Raw genomic sequence first — 17,933 nt, forward strand, 5'->3', positions numbered from 1 at the left:
GTCAAGGAATACCAGCAAAACTGTATCCAAAAGTCCGATATGCACCGTCTCATTGAGATGGTGTAGATGGAGGAGTGTGACAGTAGTACATAGTTGGTAGGTGAAAAGTGGTTTGTTGTTGTTGAATGCACCAAGCACTACAAGTGCGTGCAGGTGCGTATAACCGTTGGTGGTGTGACCATTGGCCTGGTTAAGTGGCATCGCATTCTAGGTAGGGTGATACAGATCGTACAAATAGTGTGTGGCTGTGTGTGTGGCTGTGTGTGGCTGTGTGCGTGTGTCAGAATACCATACCAATACATGGGGATACTGTGGTCTGCTTGGTTGAGCGTTACTTAGCGTCCTTTGCGACATGAGCGAGGCGGAATGCACTGCTGCAAATGAGTATTGGCAAGACGAAACCCGTTTTGCGTGCCACTGCGCTGCATACTACACCGTGCGTTCGATGCATTGTGCTAGTAATCGGGTAAGGTGCCAAAGCAAAGGTTAAATGTCATGTTGGCTGCTTCGTGGCAACTACGTTGGGACGTTGGTGTCTTGTTTAAATGTGCATTTGTAATTGAGAATCGGAGCGGGTTAAGATTATGGGCATTTTTAAATAATAAAAAAAAAAACAGTATTTGCGGAAGTGTATTTTCTTTTCGTTTTTACGTGCGGTCGTGCTGGTTACAGGTTACTGGTTTACTAATTCTTTTTTAGGAATTAGATGTAATTTTTTACCGATTGGACTTGTAGGAACGGGTGCGTTTTTTTGAACCAAACCGCAAGACATTGCGGCTTGTTTAATTGGTAAGTAAACTAATTTATATTCGCAATTTAATTTACATATATTGTATTGTTAGTATCATAGATGAGTTTGGGTAATGTGGATATCAATAAGCATCAATGAGGGAACGTATCGATAGTGGTTATAGTGTTATAAAATATATATCCTGCAACAAAATAAATACAATGAAGGTGTCTATGCTACTACGAAATGTTTTCTTATCTTGTATGAAGCGATTAAAAGTTAAAAATGTTTATTCCCATTACAATCATTTCATGCTATAGCATTTTTCTAATTAAGATTTCATATGAAACGTATTATTTAAAATATCAGAATAAAAGACTGCTAATACATGAAACTCGTTCCATTTTAATACAATTATCATGGGCAAAAATAATTTTTTTTAGTAAGTATTAGTGGTGTGACATACAATTCATTTCCCGACCCAACCCGGAGTCTGGTGCGAGCCAGCCGGAATTGATTCCGACTCATGGGTGTAGCAGGTGCGCTAGGTCGGAGTCGGAATAAAATCCGATCCGCGGGTGTCGCGAGTTCGAGTTGACTCGAATGATGAGTAGGTGCGAGAAAGCATAGGCGACTCCGACCCGTTGGAGCAGCGAGTTTGGGTCGGTTATTGAACCTACTATGATCCGACCCCCCTCGAACTCTCTGCAACAACGGGTGCATAGTTTTTTTCCTTTCATAGATTTCTCTTTATAGATTCGAGAAGGATGAAATTATATTTATATATGTTATATTTATTACTTTTCAATTAATAACGTGTATGTGATTTGAAATAATCCAATCAGGTGCCACTATGTCCAATGATCTTCATTGGCTTGATCCATGTTTATAGTCTACTTTACTTGCGTGTGTATCAAATCTATGGTGCTTTTGTAATGTTTTGATACAATGGTATATGTTTGGTAAAAAAAAGAAATTAATTAAATAAATGTATTTTATAAGTTTGTACTCTGAAGGTCTATACTTCAAAATGGTAACGTTAAAGATGTATAGTTTTCATTTAAGTTTAAGTACCTCGTACTGTATTTATCTACGATGAAGTTAGTTTTTCGATTTTTTTACAGGGTCCCAAATGGCATTGGTAGAATCATTAAGTTAAGTTGATCATTAAGGACCATTTACCTTGGCGGTCCTACGGTTGATGCATTAAATAACAAGCATACAAAGATACTCACCTCACATCGATATATTAACCAAAAAAGATATGATTATCTTGTTTCATCAAATCAAAACCACGGACACCCCATATTTTCACCTATTTTCTGACTTTGCGACACCCTGGACAGTTCTCTAGACGACTTATCGGATTTTTTTTTCACCCAACGGTGGGGACACTCTTCAGCTATGTCCCTGCAAAATATCAGACCGATGTCGTTTAAAATCTGGGAACACTATGCATAAATGTGATAAAAAGTATGAAATGTATACGGTCCACTGAAATTCGGACAGTCTTCATTTCGTAGCAAAATGACCTCGCAGCATGCTAATATTGACCTATATGGTTTTTTATATATATGGGGACGGTCCCGTGGTACAGTCGTCAACTCGAACGACTCAATAACATACCCGTCATGGGTACAAGCCTAGAATGGACCGTCCCCCCGTAGCAAGGATTGACTATCCGGCTACGTGGTAATGAATTAAGTTTCGAAAGCCTGTGTATAGGTCGGAATGTCCGCGCAGGACGTTACGCCAAATAGAAGAAGGTTTATTATTTATTTGATATTAGTTATTATTGCTCCATCGACTATTTTGGGGGGCCAGATATGTATTACATATCCTAGGCCAAGAGCTATGCGGTCCGGATTAACCAATTTAAATAGCAGCGTAATTATGAAGAAGTTATTATTGTTATTCATTATTTTAAAGTTATTAAATCTTGTAATAGTATCAGGAATGAAGTTATAGAGACATTTTTGTCACTTTTTCTACATAATACCTTAATTAATACAAGTAAACGACGATAGACAAATGAATATTTAGAAAATATTTGGATAAACCATGTCTTCAAAAGCAACCGTTTTAGAGGGAGTTTGAATACAAAAAAATATGATACATGTTTCAGACATCGAGCTTAAAACTACGTGAGCATAATAAATTGATAACAACAATAAAAAAAGGTTGAAGACCGCCTTAAAGCTATCGGTTGTAACAAATTTATAACGATAGGCTTTACGCTAGTAAGGCAGTGACATTTTGTTCAAACGTTAAGGCGAACTGTCAACGAATCCTCAAATTTTTATTATTTATTTAGAATTTATGCATCAATAAAAAAAAAATAGTTTTGATGTAGAAAGTGTCTAGCAAAAGGAATATTCATACTTAAACACATTGAACTTGTTCGGGTATCTAGAAAGTTTGGGGATGCATGAGCGCTTATATCACAAACTCTTAATCATTACCTTGCTCAAGCTAAATACGATTCGTGATATTAACATGTTCAAACATACTCAGTAACCAAGCCAGGAACAATAATGTTCTACCAATTCGAAGCAGTAGTTATTCTATCTAAATAAAGACCAACGCCATTGAGGCAATTAGGTATTTAGTGATAGGTAAGGCAGCAAATTTCCACTACTCCTTCATTTTTGACTCTTTTAAAGGTTTAAGTAATTCTAAAATTATGAAAAACAATAACACTCTCTTCAAAATCACTATGCTACTTTTGTTGGAGCCTTCCACCAATGGTATTTGGCTGATTCAGACCGTAAAGCACTTGGCCTAGGTTATGTAATACGCACATGACCACCCAATTTAGTCTATGGATCTTTAATGACTGATATCAAATGGTTTTGGAACCATATAGGTCAATATTGGCATGCTACGTGATCATTTTGCTATGAAATGAAAATAATCCGACTTTCAGTGGACCGTATACATTTCATACCGTTCATCACATTTATGCATAGTGTTCCAAGATTTTTAACGACATCGGTCTGATTTTTTGCAGGGACATAGGTGAAGAGTGTCCGATAAGTCGTCTAGAGAACTGCCCAGGGTGCCACAAAGTCAGATAAAAGGTGACAATATGAGGTATCCGACTTTAGGCGGCCGCCACTGTATATGTAACTAAAACCGTTTGTGCAACTACGACTTGCACTGCTGATGATAAAATTACCCCAAATGAATATGAGTATTAATAGTTTAATTTTTTACTGACCTAGGAACACTGAACCGCTTATATGGATTTGATCCGCAAGTTGCATTGCTAAAAAAGTGCATGGATATGAGGCAATCGAATTATTCAGTCCGGAACTTGCAATCTTTTCAATGATTGAATAGGGCTTGCGTTTTTTTTATCGAATTAGTACGCCAAGTAATTGTTTTACACGCATGATGTTCGCGGTAGCCCTGATAACGTGTAACCTTTTTGATCGTTCGTGTATCGCCTTGATCATAATTACACCTTGCACACGGCTCAAGGCCTCGTAAAGTGGTTGAATAAAGTTCTTGGAAATAATACATCAACATTAGCTGTACGAAAAATAAAAACGTTTTTAAATAAAACATTGCCCGCTAGAACCGAGTTTCATCGGAAGGGGTTTGGTGCTGTGTTCAGTTTTAAGGGACGTTTCAAAACAATGATCTTATCAGTCGGAGTGTTCCATGTTCGACTGGTTCGGACCGGTTCTGTTGGTTTAGCATCTAGCGATACTCACGGTTATTGTTCAAGGCTTAGGAAGCGGCTTACATCACAGCCGAAATTTGGTTCGGGTCTATGCCCTAACCTTGCCGGTCCGGGTGGGGAGAAAAACAAGACTAATATTAATAACATGACGACCGGAATCAAAGTCCTATTCACAAAAGGGAGCAGTAAGCGTCTTAAACCGGAGTGCGACATCTCCGTGTAGCTTTCACACACGCTCCTCTTCACGCTGTTCGTGAACGCATCGAAGAGCACGTGAAGATCACGTGGCTCCAGGCATCTTCGGGGTGTGTGTGCTTATCGTAGAAGTGGGGTGTGCATTCAAAGCTACATCCGTATTGGTTCGTGCTGTTGTCGTTCGAATGATTGTGTACACGAAGGCTATGCACCGATCCGGAAGCGATCGCATGGTAATAATTTTTGTTTGGACTTATTTTCTGGGGTAGTTTTTGGACTTCGGTGGTTTTTGATGGGCATGTGATGCGGGCATGCTTTCTCCGAGCAATGAATGCAGCTGATGTCTAATCAGCAGTTGACCTTCAAGAGCGTGTGATTGAATTGGATGCTGGTTGGTGGTACATACGTTTTATATTGACAACACGAACTGATCACGTAGCATTTACGGAGCAGCATCGGGTGTATGCCAAAACGAAGTGCATGCAATTGATGGTCAATTCGGGTAGATGGAGGGTAAAATAATTCAGCAATAGAGAGGGAGAGATAAATATCTAAAGAGTGTGTGTGTGCGAGAGAGAATGAAAAAAAAATCATAAACCAGACTAACGAACGGAGTCCGAAATCGAAAGCGATAACGAATTTTGAACTAGACCCGACCCAAAACATAATTCTGTCCTCATCACTTTTCTTTCGGGGTACGACTTTACGTTTACCATTTGAAAATATCCAGCAAAGGCCTGACAAGCCTAATGTTGACTAGCCGGCTACCGCCTATCATTAGTTTGAACCTTCTTACGATGATAGGGGAAGGCAGAGAAGCAAGAATGCATCGCGGGCAACAAAATATGTTGGACTTTGAACCCTCGAATCGAAGGATGGCTTCTTCACGGCTGGGAACAACATTCCATCGGCGGCCAGTTTTCGGTCGAAGGCTAGATCGATTCATACAAGATTGAGTTTTCGAGAGTGATGGCGCTACAAACATGTGCACGCAGCATGGCACAGAACATAATCGTGTAGTAAAATCGAACGGAATGCACGAGACACACAGCGAAAGCGTGATCTGGTTCGGAATGCACCTTGCACCCAGTCAAACTGGGATACGAAAAAGGGACAACTAGCGTCATTGATCGTAACACTAGTTCCTAGGTTACACTAGGTGCTTCAATTCCAGCGCGACGAACAATGATGCACATGCACGGTGCACAAAGCTGCACATAAAAGAACACATATATTTGGACAACAAACAGAGTTTAAGCATTCCTTTAAGAATGAGGAATAAAATGAAACTTAATTATTTTAATCTAAAATATGAAGTAGGTGTTTTATTTAAACCATGATACATACATGGGAGAATTAATTACAGCTCTCAGTAAATATTGAGTGTCCTACAACATGCAAATTTACATAACGTTAAACTTAACTTAACGTTAAACGATGACTGTATTTGCGAAACGTATGAATTGAAACCACTGGAAACTTTTTTTTTTATTATAATAGTATATATAATTATAATATTATAACGTTGGTGCTTTCAGGTTGTTAAAGGTTCATGTAAAACATATATCTTTCAGTAAAAATTCAATAAATTTGAAGCGGAAGCGTAAGTTTTATTCATTCAGAAAAATCACGGTTACAAGGGGAAGTAGAAAGTAAACATAAAACTATACAATTTCGTCTTTTCTCGTCATTTTATACATCCTATAAGAATTGAAATTTGCTTAAGATTACATTACATTTTGGCTTTCGACAGCTTTTTTTTTAATATATAACATTTTTAACTTTAAACATCCAGACACAATACAATACATTAGCCGGTAGCCAGACATACTGTTGGTGATACATGATCAAGTTTCACTGCGGAGAACTTATGCGGAAAATTACCCATTCAGCACGTTTGATTAAATTGTGGTAGGTAGTTTGCCTTCGAAACCCCACCATGATTTGTCAACTGCAACCTTTCTACCGCAGTTACGTTGTGACAGCGGAAAGAAAGAAGGCTATAGTTAATTACCATCAAACTAACGGGTGCGGATCAGCTATCGGATGTAGTAGGGTGTGAATGCTGAATGGGATTAAATATGAGGTACAAAGAAAAAAAAAACACACACACACACGCACATAAACAATTACTCACCGTCTCAGGGATGAGTCGCAATGTGTTTTATGGAGATGGAAGTTATGTGAACCATTTAAATCAGCAAATGAGCGGCTAGGATTACTTTGTTCTGTGTTAATCAACCGATGATCAAACAAGATCTAGCTCAAACTTGGTAACAAATGTAATTTTTTTATATTATCGTTCGACAAAGTTAATTGCTTATTTTCCATGGCATGTTTGTAAGGAAAAACAGTACAGATTTATTTCATCCCCTGACATTTTAATCTATTATAGCACGTAATGTTGCTGTAAACATTGTTAGAATCAATTCGTTTTTAATGTTACAGTTAGGATAAGAAATACACCTTTGTCATCATTGCCAAAATCGTTTTCGTAAATCCAAACAACCACAATGAAATCATTTTATTCATTTTCGAGAAGACGTGATACGATCGAAGAAATTTGAAATTTGCTTTATGGCAACACGATGAGGATGTTTATTGAATATTTGTTTGGTTTCAAACAATAAGATTGATTCCCATGGCGTTGGTTATATGGAAGCAGAGCTGCCTTTGAGTTACAGCAAACATTATTTATTGGTACAATTATTTAATTGGAACTAAATTGCGTCGTTGATATTTGCAATAGGTTAATAATTATTAAATAAATAAATTGTTGTATGGCTATATTTATTGAAATGATTAATTTTGCGTGAAATAATGTAAGAATGATTGTGAAGGTCGTTATGATAGATTATTAGGATGATTGATGATGATAGGAAATTGATATGGGCATATATGTTATTTTTAATTGTTTGTATTTAAATGAACATTACCTAACCCACTAAAAATCATTTATTTTCTCGCTATGTGTATTTGCAAACCCTCCCCAATTGATAGCTGCGGCGGATGTGACTACTTGGGTGGAACTCTTTTCGATATGTAGTTCTCCATGTTGCAAATAGAAGGGATTAGACTAGTATTTGAACCATATCCTTATAAATGTGCGTATATGTCATGTATCAATTGGCGTCATGTATGAATAGTAAAACAAAACAACAATCATACAACAATATCCAAAGATAAGCAAGGTACATCTTAGCATTTCTCTTGTCTTGGTTCGGTCTTGCTGTGGTATGTATCTGAAGATACAGGGTTTCGAATCATATAAGGGAATAGTTCAATCAGTTAGGGGAATGTTGCAAATCGGTAGGGGAATATTGCATGCAAGCTGTGGATGTTTGCAATCACTTAGGGGAATGTTGCAATCGATTAGGGGAATTTTGCAAGCGTACTGTGGAGCTGTCATCAGACGGTGGGTGCCGGTGTAAAAAGCTTCGAATTGATACCGATGATGTTTTTTTAAAACATCATTTGGAGTTGTTTTCGTGTGGGATTCTGATGTACACATGATAAACTAAAGAAATCCTGCTGCGGAGCCATAATTAAACATGATAAGTTAGTAAGATTGACGAAAACATTTTGAGGTATTTACAGCGGCACCCACAGTCTGATGACAGCTCCACAGTACGCTTGCAAAATTCCCCTAATCGATTGCAACACTCCCCTAGTGATTGCAAACATCCACAGCTTGCTTGCAATATTCCCCTACCGATTTGCAACATTCCCCTAACTGATTGAACTATTCCCTTATATGATTCGAAACCCTGTATGCATAATGAGGTAATACGATATTTCTGTATGTTGTATTGAACACTTTAATACATACGCTACATATACTCCACTATTTTGCCATGATCGAGTTCTATACTATTAAACTGAATCAGATGCAAAGTTAGAATAATATTATTTAGTATCCAATACAGGGTTTCGAATCATATAAGGGAATAGTTCAATCACTTAGGGGAATGTTGCAAATCGGTAGGGGAATATTGCATGCAAGCTGTGGATGTTTGCAATCACTTAGGGGAGTTTTGCGATCGATTAGGGGAATGTTGCAAGCGTACTGTGGAGCTGTCATCAGACTGTGGGTACCGCTGTAAATACCTTAAAATATTTTCGTCAATCTTACTAACTTATCATGTTTAATTATGGCTCTGCAGCAGGATTTATTTAGTTTATCATATGTACAGCAGAATCCCACACGAAAACAACTCCAAACGATGTTTTATAAAAAAACATCATCGGTACCAATTCGTTGCTTTTTACATCGGCACCCACAGTCTGATGACAGCTCCACAGTACGATTGCAACATTCCCCTAATCGATTGCAAAACTCCCCTAAGTGATTGCAAACATCCACAGCTTGCTTGCAACATTCCCCTACCGATTTGCAACATTCCCCTAAGTGATTGAACTATTCCCTTATATGATTCGAAACCCTGTAATATTAGCTAGTTTCTGATATTTTCTAGTATCATTACATTCTCTTGGCAAACCATTCACTGCTAACAAGTGTTGATGCCAGGTGTTAGATGCTGGCCGTATAAAAACTGCGAAGTAATTTGCTGCTGTCGTTTGGAACATCTGTAAATAAACCATGCAGATAGTTTAGCGCTACGTTGAGCCGGAAGTCTGCTTTTGCCTACGTCAACGGGCGCACCTCAGAGGTGTGGTGGCGAATTTGTTGGCATCTTCTGTGAAGCCGCTTCTTTTTAAGTTTTTATGGAGTGGTTTACACTTTAAAATAATTGTTCCGATTAATTGCAAATGTTATTATTCTTGACAATGAACAGATCCCGATGTGTAGTTTGTTGTACGTGTTATTTTACAGCACGATCAATATTACGCACGGACACGTCACTGGCTAGAACGTAGAGCAAACGACACAGCACAGTAAGACGTGTTTGGAATGCATAGTTTTTCATTGTGGAGAATTGAGCGTAAATTAGACGTGGGGTACATTTTTTTCTATTAGTTGTCAGCGTGATTTGGCATCAACTCTTTTAGGGATATTAGATCCAATCCGTAGATTCGTCCATGTAGCTACTGGGGATGATCGCTGAATCGACAGGAATTACGCGAGGGTGGGATATTGAGGGTAAGTGGCTCGTGGTGCGGTTTTTTGCGCGTTCATGCGGGGTTTATTTTAGCTCGCTCAGGTCTAGAGACGGTGATGGGTAATTTTGGCTGACGCAAACGGTCCCATGGTGTAGCGTAATTGAAGTGAAGTACTTACCTCACGGGTATTCCACTGAAAGATGGTTAAGAAAGCCTTGAGATTGTAGACCTCGAAGATTTTCCTCCGTTTCGCTATCTGTTTCTCTTTCTATCTCTCTCTCTCTCTCTCTCTCTCTCTCTCTCTCTCTCTCTCTCTCTCTCTCTCTGGCTCTCTCTTGACGCTTCTCCGGATGGAGGTCAGTTGCAGAAAATCTGAAGCCAACTTGTATTATTGCGCAAATCCGTTCAAAATGGCTTTCTTCGGGTTGGTTGTGGGCTCGAAGACCCACTCAAGAGTTATTTTGTGGAATGTTAAAACTTGAACCCTAATAAGGGTATCTACTGACGTACACAATAGTTGTAGCACAGAAATTGGTAGCATATTTAGAGTGCGGAGAAGTTTAGCAAGAGTACAAAATAACGCGCGATTTTACGGTGTGATCTTGCGTGCCTGCTTCAAGTGGCAAATCGTTGAGTTGTCTTTGTCCTTTTACTGGTGTGCCGGTGGCAGCGGGTTTTGGTGACATACCTTACCCATATACATAAAAGATACAACTGCCAGTTTAACTGAATCTATGGACTTCAAATGCGGAAGTAATCTCTAGACCATACCGGTTCGAGTTCGCTTTGAGATGCTACGTAGCGGTTTATCACTTCCGGACTCGGAACAACAGAACGGTATGTTTATGTTGTGAATCTGAATGATCGGTTATCCGGCATACTTGCCTGGTTGATGTAGATACGTTGCAGCTTCCAGGGGACATTGCTCAATTTGCTTGGTATATCAAATAAACTGACGAAGTCAGGTGATCTTGACTTGATCTTCATTTCGATCGTTGACCCAAGAACAATTTTGGGCAGAGATGAAGGTCTCCGTAGACGCATCGTACTTCCGCAAAGCGTGGATGGTTTTAAGCTGTAATTTACTTTGATTTTGCAGTTGAATAGAAGGATGGAAAACTGATTGTGATTTCTATAATGTGAAGAATAAACAAGTATGATAAGAAGGGAGTATTAATGTCCAGTTTGAGCTTTAATGGGACCTGTTTCATTTCCGAGTATTCGGTATCGCTGAGCTTTACTATCTTAGTATCGTTTACTGGTTTTAGCGTATCAATGCAAATTATTTTTTTTCGTGTATAGGGATCGAATGATCGCTTGCTAATTTGTTATTCGCTTTTGAATGTTTTCGAATAAGATTCGCTTTCCCCCTCTCCCTCATCCCCTAAATCCCCTAAAAAGAATCTAGAAATGTGTGTTTCAATGCTATCTTAGCACAGTGGGGAATCTTCAGCATTTGCTTTGGCACATTGCTCAAATACTCCAGTCCAAAGTTCAGCATCTATTGCTTTCGCCAAATAAGCGCAAAGCTTTTGTCTGCAGGCCATTTGGCCCGATACGCATTCGAGAAGCTTCCACCATCATCGTGAATCGGATTGCATGCGGATTGGCTGCGGCGTGTATTTACAGCAGTCGATGAGCGTTCGCGATCGCACACGAATACATTCATCCACTGTCAGCGGAGTGTGATTTCGTGGCGTTGTTTTTCTGGGCGTCCTTGGACCGCGCCGATAGATAGATACTTCATCGCCTTTCCGCGTCGATTTGATGGCTTGCATTGTTTTTCTGTCGGAGACGGGCTTTCCCAAGGCACGAATCTCGTTCACTGTGACGTCATTTTATGTCTGAACAATCGCGCATAAGACATTGCTCCAAACGAACGAAAACATTGCAGAGGGATCGTCAACGGTATGTTGTTAGTTTTGGCACACTCATGTTTTGCGTGGTGGTTAGTTGTTACGATCAAAAGTTGGACGGGTTTTCCGACGATGAATGGTAAATACATGACGCACAAAAAGAAATTTAGAATGTTGTTTTTGTTTTGATAGAAATGATCGTATAATGGCGCACTTTAGTGTTGGTACGTTTTAGCTTCAATTTGCGTTCTTACGTCGTGAATTTAGGGACCATGATAGGAAAAGATTTCACGAGCATGACGCTTGTATTTTTATTTTTTAAAAATCCAGGAAGTATAAACACTGAGTGGCCCACACGACACTGTTTTTCGCAAAAACCATCTCCGTTGATGGCAAAGACTCATAGAATGCCGTGTGACATCAATTAGAGCTTGTTTTAATTTAAATTTGCTCAGTTTTTGTCCTTTCATATTGAGGTAATTGTACAATGTTAGTTGCCCTGTGGAAGGTCAGCCGCACGCAGGTCCATGAATTAGTGTTAATTTCTTTATCTTGAACGATGGGCAGATAAAAGCTTGTGTGACGTTAATGTTTTAAGTGCAAGTGCTGATCATGGAAGGTCAATCGGGTATATTAAAAAGGGGCACAAAAAGATAGACCTCCTAATTACACATGGGCGTTTAGTTAGTTTGTAGCTAAAAGGTTGTGTTCGCTTCGCGGCATAGAAAATAAAATTTTAAGTAAAGTAAGTAAGATAATCAAAGGTACAATTATAGAATTTCATGTTATTATTTTTAATGGATTAGATTCATGTTTGTGAATTAGTAGAAGGCATCAACAAATTGGTAAATAAACCCTTGGTAAATAAAACGTTGGAAAAGTTGCATAAAGCTCACCGATGTATGCAACCGTCGATTGTAAATGTACAACATGGAAGATGGAAGGCATGGAAACAAGCAGCACATGTAATTGTGTAGGAAGAATACCAATAATAATATTTATTCCCAGTCTAATCAATCGTCGGATGGGAAAACGTCACACTGGTCGTCATAGCGTGATAATTTCGTGGTTTACCGTTGCCGTGGGCAAGCAGAGACTTTGCGCCATTTCGTCATCAAAGAGATGCCATGCGATGATGACTTTTGATTTCTCGTATATTTGTTTGCTGTACCGCAGTGTAGATGTGTGTGTGTTGTTTGGGGGTGTGTTATTCGTTCAACTTCAAAGATCGGGAAGGGAGCTGAGAAGGTCAGCGTGGTTCGCAGGATGCAAGGTACGTGCTGGTGAGCTAATCAGCGTTCATGTTCGCAGGGGGGCTTTGTGTTGTTTGTTTGCCTGACAATGTGCAATTTCTGGTGACCCGGTTTGCTTGGCTTTTAACTATCGGAAGACTAGTCAAGATAAGAACACAGAGCCCACGTAGGCTGGGTCGGGAACGAGGCCTCCGTTTTCGTATGCGTTAGTAACATTTCCTTCATCGTTTGTTTTCGTTGCGTTGTTAAGTCGGATGTTTATTTTGTTTAGTTGCGATCTTCAACAATTCGACCCCACGTGAGCCCAGCCTGTCAACAAAGAGGTTAATGGTCGTCAAACGCGTGCGGGGCATCGCTGAGATGGTGTGTTTCGCGAAAGTTGCACGCTCAAGATTGATGGCCTCATCGCAATCGATCGGTTAGATTGCATCAGATTAAAGCTTCTGGCTTATGTATTGGATCGTCTGGCATACGTAGAAATATCAACGGACAGTGGTAACAGTGCAATTAATGATGTCAAGGAATTTATGAACACCTGGCGAAGATAGATGTTGGTCTATATTTAAGCGAGACTTAAAAGTTTGAGTGCTGCGTGATAAGTAATCTTTAATTGTCGATGTCGGATGTCGTTCGTGGCACACAATCACCTTAGCAATTTCAGATGTCTGGGACCATTGTTTCAATTTGACCGCACACTGGAACGATCTACAGATTTAAGTTAATCTTATAAAGAGGTACTTAATGCTGAAATCTAGCAATGGCCAGGAGTGTCATTTGACGTCAATAGATTGTTTTTGTTTCCACAGCTATAAATTAGAACAAAAAATTACGAGAGTATTCAAGCAATCGATTTTGGTGTTGATATTTTTATTAAGCTCGTCCAAACCGACCACTGCTAAATCATTTAGTCATGGATAATTACTAACAGCACAATTGACTCCCATCAGCGGATTGTATAGAGAAATAATGAGGTATATTTTGTGGTGAGAAGTTGTATGCACTTGTACCGGCTCTTGGAAGTAGCGTGCCATAGCTTGCAGGATCGTTTGAAGATCGCCTGAAGAGTAATTGTGATGTGTGTCCAGATGATGCTAAAGAGATGACGTCAAAGACTGGTAAATTTTGCTTCAGATCGCGAAAGTTGCTCCTAAGCGGAAGATTGAAAACCCGTGGGCTTTTTTGCGCTTTATCCTTTATGACAAATCATTTAGCAACGCACTGTAAATGATCGTGGGTCATAGTATTTGATCAGCTGCAAGAAGGTGAGTAAGTAAAACAGTTGAGGCGTATTGCCATGTTTCACAGCATAATGTAAATTGACAGGTACGCGGTATCCAGAATACTATCATACTGTACATCACCTATCGTAGATGATCATTTACATTTAAGAATTGTATCATATACCGTTGCATAATTTTATCTTTGCTATTTATGAACTTCTTTCTTGACTACTGCAATCAAATGTCTTTCACGTTCTGTCCTATTTTTGATTAATCGACTCTGCATGTATTAATTTTAAGTTTTGATGTAGATCTCAAACCTGATGAATGAAACAATAAAAATAAAAACTGTAATAATATTGTTTGGTTCATTTTTTTTTGCTAAAACTGTAAATGAACATTCAATCATTTCTCGAATAAGTTTTCGGCAATGGTTTTATTAATCTTTTGTTGCATCATTCGCATCCTTCGTATTCGGCGAATTGTTTGCGATAAATCTGTATGTGCATTCCCATTAGCAATGCAATGTGCAAGTAACTTACGGTGACACATCGCATACGCAACTGGAATACACTATATCAGAGATAACGCTCACACACGAGCTTTTGTTGTTGCTGGAAGACCAGTTTGCTGTAATGCGTATGTTTTAGGGCGTGTCGGCTGAGCTGAGGTCTAAAGCAAAAGCATCCACCGCCGCACGATCGGTCAAGGTTGTTTGCTGACGAGCTTAGCGTTTTTGAAAGGGTGCTTTCGTTACAAAATCATCGCGGTCAACGCACACTGATATGGTGTGATGAAACGAAAGTGAAGACGCGGCGAGCTTTTGCGCAGTATGGGACCAGTTACGATTGGTCAACGGTTGTCGAATCGTACGACCAGTGGTGTGATCGATAGATCATTGTTCAGGGAAGTCGCAGATGCGTGTTTTTCATTATTCGAGTAAGGAATCCATAACGCAAGTGTAATCTATGATTCGATAAAGAGTGGTGATATAGTAAAACAGAATTGAGTGAGAAAGTCTGTGACGTGCGCCGTACCTGTTCAAACAGTTCTTATCGTGTTTCGTAGCATTTATAGGATGCCTTTGAATGCCTGTACTCAATATAGATGTGGTTATTTAATTAATACTTTGTCGGCCGCACGATTCGCACTCGTTTCTTCGCCAGGCGCCGAAGCTATTGTTGTAAAAACTGCGCGGTTCGTCAGGATGTTCTCCTTTTCTATTCTGGTCTGAGTAATTTGGGCAGGATTTAGCTGTAAAAGTACATTTACTATAGGAATGCCGTGAAATAATGAAAAACGCACAATACAATAACCTACGCGAAGCGAATAACTGCATCACACCATATTGGTGTGTTCGATTGTCAACCAATATATTTTTGATCGCTCCACCGTGGTGTGCGCAGTCGTCGAAGTGTTAAAATATCATATTCAGCACTTGCTCAGTGGCAGATCAAACGGTGGGCGGACTAGGTCACCTGGGCCGCGTCGGTTTGGGTACCCCGTTGATCGGTAGTCTATAGTATCTAGTATGTATTGACAGGGTATTAGCGACAAGGGACACTGAAACCCTGGACGGTGGACGTTGGGACCCCAAGTCTGCCGAACCATTTGCATCACCTCATACCCCCCCCCCCCCCCCCCCCCCGTCCGCAATACAATTTAAGTTCGCTGTTCAATCACATTACAGGTCTAATCTAACGTAATAGAGTTCTTATTACAAATATTGGACATTGAACAATGCTTTCCAAGGTCGCCATCAAATACTAATGTAATAATGTATTAGATGTAAATCAGTCATCTGTCTAGTGCTTCCTGGAAGGAATATGGATCGAGGCCAAAAAATGCCGGCGCGACAATTTAATATTCACGTGAAGTTGTCGGTATGCTGCTTTCTGTTTGGAAATTCACAGAGCATACCGAGAGCGTCAAAAGTGGAAAAAGAAACTATTCCATGTATGGTTGTATTTCCGGTTTTGGCATCTACCAAACGATAAAGACAGCGGCGATCATGCACGGGCATCTTCTCGAACATTGAGAATTGATTAATTTGCATTATTCATTGAGAGTGAACATGCGACTGGCAATATCATCCGCTGTTGCGTTTAAGTGTTGCCATCCCAGGCTCTCAATTGATGTGCGTCATCTGTCGTTTTATGGGCTGGTGCAGTTTATTCAAGATAGCCTAATGGGGGGGACTATCTATGTATTGAGGGTGGAAGTTGTTTGACTAGACTAGACAATCTGCTGCGGGAATGAATCGTCCATTGAGGCAAGATCGATTTTTGTACCAACTGTCTGTTTTTATAACGATTTTAACAATACCGATTTTCAGGCAAAATATAAGTGTCATCACCTTGAATCAATTGTAGCACATGGTACTGACGAGTTCTTGGAGTGCTGTAACAACATGAACGTTTGTATCGTACTATACAAAGAGAGAAGCAATCAACCATCTCGACAATGAACTTGGATTCGAAGGTTGGACGTAAAGAGTCTGTTTGGGGCAACGGTTATTTGGCCACCGAATTTCTAGACTATGATTTCCCCTCCCTTGCATAGCAGGTTGGCCTCGTGATAATTAGCTTCCATTGGAATGCTTGCAAGCGTGAAAGGTTTAGCTGTCAGGTCGATGAGAAGGTCGCGTGATCAAAGCCGTTTCTAGCGTGAATGATCAAATTTAATGATCTTCTAATGTACCCAATACTTTTTTGCTAATGCTTCAGCGGGGGACACTATGATGAGACCCAGCCGAATGTATTCGTTGTAAAACAACAATGCGCTTTTCGAATTCCGAATGAGGCTAGTAGCGGGCACTCGATGCATCACTATTACTACGGCTTTATCGAAACTGTTACAATCTGGCATGAAAAACCGGAGGCTGGTTCAACGATGCAGTGCACATATCTCATGTATCGGTGTTGATGGTGGGCTTTTAGCAACTGGCCTAGTGGGCTGGGTCCGGTTTTAATCTCACATTCGGTGTTGACCGAAGGACTTCCAGCGGCAGCACCCTTCAACATAGGTATAGGTTATGTTTCATGTTTTCTTCAGAGTTGTTTGAAGTTTCTGATCAAGGTGGATCGGATGGTTTACTATAGCACCTGAAAGCAAGCATACGCCTTTAAGGTATTATTCGAGGTCCTTTCGAAGGTATACGTGATGTTTGTCGCATGTTTCGGGATTACTTCGAAGATATCACGGAGACTTGTGCTTGATTTGTCTACGAGAACTATTTATGAGAAGAATGATCATTTATGCTTTGTTAACTGTTATGAGCAGAATGATCATTTCAGCAGTTTTGTTGTCTGTCATTTTTACAAATCAGTATAGTACGAGATATTCTAAAGGCGTTCCAAAGTGCATTTTCAAATTGATTGGAAATAAATATCGAGAATTCGATTCATTCAGTTAATGTTTGTAGCAATGTCTAAGCAACTCTTGAATTATTGAAATTGATATTGAAATTGGAAAAGAGCTTGTCCCTTAATTAGGTTTATTTTTGTGATGGATTAAGATTAATTATCGCTTAGTTTCAAAATAGTTTCATATACAAATTTAAGCTACCGGTTAATAGTTTTTGCTACCGGTGCTTTATTTTGTTCGTGTTGACTGTGACTTCACTTCCGTCTAGGGTTTATCTATTTTGGGTTACAAGTTAGCATCGTCAACTGTATCGAAATAGAGTGGGGCGGAAATGCTAAGAAAAAAATTCGTCCGCGTGTATTTCAAAGATCAATGGAGGAGAGCCACTAAAACGGCAAACTTTGCGAGATGTTCAGAAACACATATTAGCCAGCTATTGGTAAATACGCATAGAACCGGTAAATCTACCCCGTAAAGTCCTAATATAGCATAAGTACGGTATGGTCAAGTTGTGGTGGTCTATTTGCTATTCCATTTTCCAATTTCTATGTCAACACAATAATG

This window comes from Anopheles merus, chromosome 2L (genome assembly GCF_017562075.2).
Source record: "Anopheles merus strain MAF chromosome 2L, AmerM5.1, whole genome shotgun sequence".
Taxonomy (NCBI): domain Eukaryota; kingdom Metazoa; phylum Arthropoda; class Insecta; order Diptera; family Culicidae; genus Anopheles; species Anopheles merus.